Source organism: Nothobranchius furzeri, chromosome 19, assembly GCF_043380555.1.
Source record: "Nothobranchius furzeri strain GRZ-AD chromosome 19, NfurGRZ-RIMD1, whole genome shotgun sequence".
NCBI classification, from domain to species: Eukaryota; Metazoa; Chordata; class Actinopteri; order Cyprinodontiformes; family Nothobranchiidae; genus Nothobranchius; species Nothobranchius furzeri.
The window spans coordinates 25,314,153-25,322,624 of record NC_091759.1 but is presented as its reverse complement, the minus strand read 5'-3'; the positions used below and the strand labels follow the sequence as shown (position 1 = coordinate 25,322,624).

Genomic DNA, 8,472 nt, shown 5'->3' with positions numbered 1-8,472 from the left:
TGGAGTTCTCTGGTCTCACAAGTTTCACTCATAGTTTCAGCGCCTTCCAGAATGAGCCATTTTAGGGCTCTGTCACCTTTAGCTGCTTCTGCCACGCCCACTCACCCCCTGATTGGCTGCTATGAGACGAGGAGCTCAGCTTTCCGGGAGGGGCTCGTAGTGGGGATGCTGCTCCATGTCCAGAGCAGAAGCCTCCGTATTCATTGACAGGAAGGGGAGGGGGTTCTATGCTAATGTCCTTTTTGTGAAGTCACAAACGGGGTTCTTTTGAAACGGCTCATTTCAGGCACATCGTTGCAGAAACCACACACTGACAGAAAACGGATGAATGGGTTTGTAGAGGCAGAAGAATTTTGCATAATTTGTCCTTTTTAACAAAAACGATTAAAAACAAGTTTTTTATAACTTTACATTTCAGGCTTTAAAGGGTTAAACTTTAGAGCATAAAAGTTTGATGTGGCCCGAACACAGAAGCGTTCTGAACGTCATTCCATCAACACGCCTGTTTAACGCAGAACAAAAACCACTCAGCCATTACGCTGATGTGCCCCGAGGCGGAGGTACATTCCTGCCGCTCCTCCTGAGGAGTTCCCGCCCAGAAGCACCGGACAGCTCCGATGAAGATCAAAGGATTCTGGTCCAGAACAGCAGCCCGACTCCACCAGAGTCCGAGTCCTCTGTGACGTTTAGACCAGTTGTTGTTGTTTGTCTCTGTAATGGTTGGTTTGTGGTTCAGGTCGAACTGGAACTAGTTCCTCCTCGTGGGAGTTGTGACAGACAGGTTCTGATGTGTTTGCCTGTGTTGTCTTTGATCTGAGAGCTACCGTACGTCTAATTAGGACAGGAGCTGGGAGAAAAAATGTTGCCATGGGCCAAATGGTTTTCACAAAACACTCCCTGCTGCACGACGTTCAGCCACAAAGATCTGAAACTAATGAGGTTACCTCTGCTGCAACGCAGAAACAAACCCGAGGCTGCATTCAGCTCAAATACGAGCTGATCCTCTGATTGTTAAATGTCAATCACCACACACACGCACACACACACACACACACGCACACACACACACACACACACGCACACGCGCGCACACACACACACGCACGCACGCACGCACGCACACACAGAGCTGTGGTGGAAGGTCAAGCGCATGTGTGAAATGGTTTTTACTACCCATAAGGCATCAGTCTTACCCACCTCCGTGTTGCCTAGCAACAGCAGCTATAATGATTCGCCATTATAATAATTAAAGCACCTAATTATCTTCAAGGACATGAACTCCTGAACTGTGTAGTACGTTCCTGCGGAGCAGGACTGAACAACATCTGGAGTTAAAAACAAGACGAGATGAGCGAGTAACGTTTGAATCCTTTTAAACAAACAACCAGTAGCTTTGTAGCGTTAGCAGGCGTCGCTCCTGCTAGCTTGCTGCTTCTGCGTCTCTGACTGGTCATCGCGCGTCCGGTCAGCATGGTGCCGATTAAACTTACAGAACAGTTCTTTTCTAAACTCAAAACAATCTCTTAGTTCACGAAGTAAACTTCCCACTGGACTAGTTAAAGGTGCATTATGGAAGTTTGACAGCCAAAACATGTATAGAAATAATAAAGTTCTTCTTCATACATTCTCCTGCAATGCCCTGGTCCTGTAGAATGAGCCCTGGCATTTTTACTGTGATTGCCTGTTTTTCTGTAAAATCACAGAAAAAGAGAGATGCTCGGGTCGAGCAGGCTGCTTCATGCGCGTTCACGCTCAGGCATCGCCCGTAGCATTTGCTATCCGTAGCTTTAGCAGCAGAGAGAGAGGCAGTGCCACTTTGTCGCTGTTCCTAACGCCTAGTGACAAAGCTAGCTACATTTCTGAGGACCCTTAGCTACTTTCTGTAGAACTTTCTTCTAGATATTTCCTGCTAATTAGCAACAAAATAGCCATTTTCACTCCGAACCGTTCTTTGGTTTGACGTTGTTTCAGCTGTCATCAAGGATATAAACGTTACAGATACATCAAATGCTACTGGTGTGTAGCTCACCTTGTAAGATGTCTGACTCTCATGCAGAAAACCTGGGTTTGATTCTGGATGTGAACATAGTTCATTTAGAGTTAATTTTTTACATTAATGGTATATTTTTTACAGTAAGATGCCCAAATTTTTATTTGAGACTCGCTGAACGGCATTGAATTCACAGATAAAAAAGATGTGGGTTCAACTTTCATTTTGGAACAATTTTTCAAGCAAGGGAAGGGAATGATCTGAGCATGCAGGAGGACTGACCCATCATAAACCTTTGTCGGCTGTGCTGAAGAGAAAGCTACAGAACCACATTATTTAATTAATTAGCTGTGTGTTCTCCTGTCCTCTGTCCTCCGGGCCACACACACACACACACACACACACACACACACAAGGGACTGTGTCAGCTGTTATTTTCGTCAAGGAGTGTGCACGTACAGCATGCGCGCCTCATGCACGAGCCTACTATTGAAGCTGCCGTTACACTTTTGGCCTGAGGGGGCGATCGCGAGCATAAAAATTCAAAGTCCGAAAAGTCCCTTCAAGAGGCTGCAGTTAACCAGGTAGCTAACAGGTAGCTAACAGGTAGCTAGCAGCATGGTCGAAGAACGATGAGAAAAGCACCAGAAAGGCTTCATCTCTACAGAAAAATCAGTTTCTAGAGGTTAAAAAATCTGATGTGGGACAAAGGCTGAAGTGTGTTGATGCTTTGCCGGTGGTTACCATGGAAACACACAACATGCACTCAACACAAAGGTGACAGTGGCCTTTAGGAACCAGAGTCTGTGCCTTTCAGCTGAGCTGGGTTTTCTTGGCACACCGTTCAGGACGTCTAGACGAGTTTCTCAGTCTGTAATCTGAGTCGTGAAAGTATTTCCTGGTTACATGGATACAGGATGCTGATATCCAAGGACATTAACACGGGCAACGGTTTAATGTTCCCATCACAATAAATGAGATTTGTAGTTGCTTTTGAAAGAGATTTCAAAACAGGAAGTGAGGATTTCTGTTGGATATCTGGAGGAAACTGAAGGCTTCAGTTTGGTGTTTGGGAAGACCGGGAGCAGATCAGGGAGCTGAAGAAGAAACGTATGGCTGAAGCAGGTCAGAGAGTCAGAAAGGACATTTAAGCATTTTCATCTTTCCCACTAACCGTGGTCTGGGTTCAGACTCCGACGCCATGACATCACAGAGTGTAATGTGTTTACAAAGTTCTGATCCAATCGCAGCACATCTAAAGACTAGCCTGATCCCTCTGAGGTAGTCCGGTTCGGCTTGGTCTAATTACTGAAACCAGATCATTTCACATCTTGATTTAAGATTCTCGTATTAATCCAGGAATAATCCAACTGGACTTGGAGAGGTTTCTTCTCTGAAACCAGAACAGGAGCAGATGCTCGTCTCAAAGCAGCAGAAAAGCAACTCTTCAACTCTTCTGTGGTTGAAACGTCTCAAACCGATCCAGATCAAAAGAAAACAAACGGATAAAGGACCATAAATCAAAACTATGTGAAATTAATTGTGGAGCGCCACAAGGGTGGGTCCTCGGACCAAAACTGTTCATTTTGTTTATTAACGTCTAAGGCACTCGGTACCGTTCTATTTGCAGATGATACAACACTGTTTTACTCGGGATCAAATATTGAGGAGGTGGCTAAAGTGATAAATGATGAACTGAATAAAATTAAAAACTGGTTTGATATAAATAGATTGACACCGAATCTTAATAAAACAAATGTTTTACTGTTTAATGATAAAAAGAACAGTGATGTGTCATTGGGAATAGATGGGATTGCAATTCAAAGAGTAAAAGAAACTAAATTTCTTGGAGTTCTTATTGATGAAGACTTGTCATGGAAATCCTGTATTAGTTACATAAAAGGTGAAATTGCCAAATCCTTAGGAGTATTACACAGAGTCGAGTTTTTACTGACTAATTCTGGTTTGTTGGCGTTGTACAATTCACTGATTGTGTAGAAATCTGGGGAGCAACATACAAAAACTACACACAACCCTTATTTATTTTACAGAAAAGAGCTCTGAGAATCATCAATTATAGTGGCTGTAGAGATCCATCAAACCTGTTGTTTATTAAATATAAATTACTGAAATTTCATGATTTAAAAGACTGGAAAATCTTAAACACCATGTATAAAGCCAGTTTAGGTACTCTGCCAACAAACATTCAGAGGAAATTTGAAAAGAGAACTAATTACACGCTGAAAGAAGCTGATGCGTTTACAAAACCCAGATTTAGAACTAAAGTTAAGGAGTGGAATATATCTGTAGATGGTGTTAAATTATGGAATAACCTTGAAAGGGAAATTAAAAACTGTCATTTAATATATTCAAAAATGTACCAAATTGAGAACTAAATAATTATGAAAATGTTAATTAAATCAATGATCATGATCGCTCTGGAATTTAAACAGGAAACAGTTTAAAATCAATCTGTGTGTGTGTGTGTGTGTGTGTGTGTGTGTGTGTGTGTGTGTGTGTGTGTGTGTGCGTGTGTGTGTGTGTGTGTGTGTGTGTGTGTGTGTGTGTGTGTGTGTGTGTGTGACTAATGGTAATTATATATAAATACATTATTTCTACTGAAAAAGGGGACAGAAATTATAAGATTTTTTTCTTCATTCTGCTCCTTTTCCTTCAAATTTGATTTTTTGTTATGTGTTTCTTATTGTTTATATGTTTTGTTTTTAGTTTGAATGAAATTAAAAAAGAGAAAAATAATAATTTAAAAAAAGTAATAAAAGAAACCAGAATCCAAACAGAACCGACGTACCCGACTGTAAACCATCGAGGACGTTTATTCAGAGGTAATGATGGCTGTAATCAGAAAATAAATGTTGAAATCTTCCATCTCTAAGGAATGTTAACCTTCCAGATTCATGTCCAGTCTCCGATCTGGAGCAGGAAGTGACGCTGGACCCAAACCAATCTTAGTCAGCATCCTCAACAGAGTTCCTTCTGACATTATCCGAGCGTAAAAACACAAATGGGAACGGAATTCTGCATTGGCATGGCTATATATATAAGATGCCCACATTTTTATTTGAGACTCGCCGAACGGCATTGAATTCATGTGGGTTCAACTTTCATTTTGGAACAATTTTTCAAGCAAGGGAAGGGAATGATCTGAGCATGCAGGAGGACTGACCCATCATAAACCTTTGTCGGCTGTGCTGAAGAGAAAGCTACAGAACCACATTATTTAATTCATTAGCTGCACGTTCTCCTGTGTTCTGTCCTCCGGGCCACACACACACACACACACACACACGGGACTGTCTCAGTTGTTATTTTCGTTAAGGAGTGTGCACGTACAGCATGCGCACCTCGTGCACAAGCCTACTATTGAAGCTGCCGTTACGCTTTTGGCCTGAGGGGGCAATCACGAGCATAAAAATTCAAAAGACTGAAAAGTCCCTTTAAGCTGAGAATCAATCTTAACACCCAAATTAGACACAACATCCTTTGCACAATATGAAAAGCCACTCATCAAAGACTGAGTAACTACAGGAGCACCACTCGGTGCAAACATAATCAACTCCGTCTTAGAATCGTTAATCTGCAGGAAATTACAACACATCCAATCATTAACCTCACTAACACACATTAGAGCTACTTCCTTGGCTTTAGTAGGAGCGTAGACCTGATAGTCATCAGCATAGGAATGAAAGTCAAGCTCATATTTCCTGAAGATGGCCCCAAGTGGGAGCAAACAGACTGAAATGCAGGGGACCAAGTACAGAGCCCTGTGGGACCCCATATTTAAGAGGAGCATCACTCGAGCTCACATTTCCAATCCCAACAGTCACATACCTGTCAGGCAGGTAGGAACTCATCCAGCTGAGCACTGAACCAGAGAGACCAGCAAACTCCTCCAGACGATCAGGAGGTATGACACGATCAGGAGTATCCAAGGCTGCGGTCGGATCTAGGAGCAATAACAAGACTGCATCAGTGGAAATGTAAATATCTCTCTAGTGCAGTTTCAGTACCATGCTTTGCTCTAAAACCTGGTTGAAAAACGTCTAAAATTTGGTTATTATAGATGGTCCAACAGTTGCTTAAAGACAACTTTCTCAAGGACCTTGGAAAGAAATGGCAGCGTAGAAATGGGCCGATGACTGGATAACAGAGAAGCATCAAGACCTCACTCACTGAACAGGTCGCGTTTAGGTGCCGCAGGACGTGAAATCCTTCCAGTGATGTTTGGATGTAGTTTGTGTGTGTGGGGCTGGTTGTGTAGGGGTTAGTCAGATAACAACAGGATCTCCAGAATATCCGAGGAGAGCCGCACCCCTGCTGAGACGAAGGCATCCGGCGTGCCATCAGATACGCTTCGCCCAAAGGCGTGAAAACTCACGAGGTGCATCATGAAGAAAAGTGTTAGAGTCACGAATACCCTCATCACCGCACCGACGTGACCGCGCCGTTCCTCGTGCTGGGCCGCCAGCGGCACCGAGGCCCGACCCGAGGCCCGACCCTTTTCCTACTGAGCAGGCCCAGGTTTAACAGACGCAGCCCGACGGGGCCAGCCACCATGTTTTCTCGCAGTAAAGAGGGGTGTGTCATTCAGCCTGCAGGTAAACGGGTCAGCCCCTCCCACAGGAGAGGTGAGGTGGTCTCAACTGCCTACCTGACATGTGATGTCACAGTTCACCACCTGTCTGCTATCTGGTCCATTCCAGCAGACTGCTCATCCTCATCCCATCAGGGCATGGGGGTCTGACACACACACACACACGCACACACACACGCACACACACACGCACACACACACCATTAATAAATAAATAATATCTAACAGTAATAAGATGAGACCCCTTTCATGTTTGCTGCAGTGACTTCCTGGTTCCTGAATCCTTGGAGGAACGCCGCAGGAACCTGGGAGCTTCCTGGATTGACTAAGTGAAAGTCTGCAGGAATGTGGTTATAAAACACACACACACACACACAAACACACACACACACACTGCTATTACAGGCTTTATTCAGCCGATTAAACAAAAACTCTGAAATCTCAGAGACTCTGGAGGATTTCATCTCTGTAGCCGATTGTTTTCAGCAACAAAGATTCTCTTAAAGGTCCAAAAACACACAACTTCTCCCAGTTTAACACAAACAAAACCACCCAGGGTCTACTGGATCTGTTCCAGTACACGACCGGTTCGGCACAAACACAGAACCATACATTCGTTCGGGTTTAAACTAGCAGCCAGGTGTGGACTCAGCATCCTCATCGTGGCCCCAGGTTGCCCACCGCTGCTCTGACTGCTGAACCAGTTGGATTCTGTCAGACTGAGAAGTGGAGCTCCGGTTCTGCTCGGGTTCCTTCAGCCCAGCCCTCTTCTGCTCATGTGGATCAAAACAAGCTTAACATCAGTCAGAAGAAAACAGCCGAAGCCAAGAACATCTGAGCGTGAGCCAGATCGGACCGCTCGAGCGATACCCGCCCGTTCATTCCGAGTTCAGTGTTTTCCTGTCGCCACGGCAACGAGAGGACCGGACTGAGCCGCATGTGCAGGAAGCGCTGCGAGGACAACAGGATGTGCCCTGGCTCCGCTGCCGGGGGTCGAAGAATTCAAGGAAGTTATTGTACTTTGTGGAATGGGCTGAGGAATGCAAGATGTCTGCCTTCTCTAAGCGTTCCTCCCGAGGTCGGAGTCGGATCGCATGCGGAGGCGACCGGCTTTGAAGATTATGTGAACGTGTTTGGTGCTGATGGCTGTGATGACCCACCTCCAGATTCTCCTCCGACCGCCGGAAAGATCTGGAACCAAACGTCCGTCCGAGAGGAGACGGCACCTGGGAGAGAGGACAGGTGGGGACAGGTGGAGGCGGAGTCAACAGCAGTTTTACTCAAAACTTCAGTTAATTACCTGAATTCAACTTTTAAATTCTCTCTTTATTGTTCTCCCAGAAATATTACGGATGAGAAAATAAAGGAATAATTATCAGCTGATTTCCAAATGTTTGACGGAAGTATTGGTAGAGAGGTAATAACAGCGTTTTATCAGCTAGAACACACAGACAACAGAAGATATGAAATACGTAAATATTCAGTCACACTTCTGCAGAAGGGCTCCAGCCGGGAATCTCTCGGAGGATTTTGTTCTAGTTTCTATTTTTTATTCTACGGATTTTCTCTCTTTTGCTCTATTTGGTCATTTTTATTTATTTATTTTGTGACTAAATGTTTATGTTTTGTTTTTGATTCTGCTGCGTTGTTGATTTTAGATTTTATTTTTCAACGTTCTGTTTTATGTTACCTGATTGTGACGCTCTTTTAGCGTTAGGTTTGTACATCGCCCTCTCGTGTTTAAGCCCTTTGGTCAGCTGACATGCTGCTTTTAAATGTGCTCTATGAATAAAAACGGTAATGTTCAGGTTTTTGTGTAAAAACTAGAACTGAAACAGACAGAGCTGCTACGGGAGCCTGGAGGCTCAAA

The 8,472-nt window shown here is 44.1% G+C and overlaps 1 long non-coding RNA gene across 1 annotated transcript in view; it reads right to left on the bottom strand.

Moving 5' to 3' along the window:
- LOC139064230 (uncharacterized) overlaps window positions 1-8,472 on the bottom strand; it is a 53,879-nt gene that overhangs the window by 40,357 nt on the left and 5,050 nt on the right. Inside the window, exons 2-3 of the long non-coding RNA XR_011517310.1 lie at window positions 7,763-7,828; window positions 5,840-5,954 (exon numbers count right to left, since the gene is read on the bottom strand). This is a non-coding gene — a long non-coding RNA (uncharacterized lncRNA). The remainder of the gene's footprint in view (window positions 1-5,839; window positions 5,955-7,762; window positions 7,829-8,472) is intronic.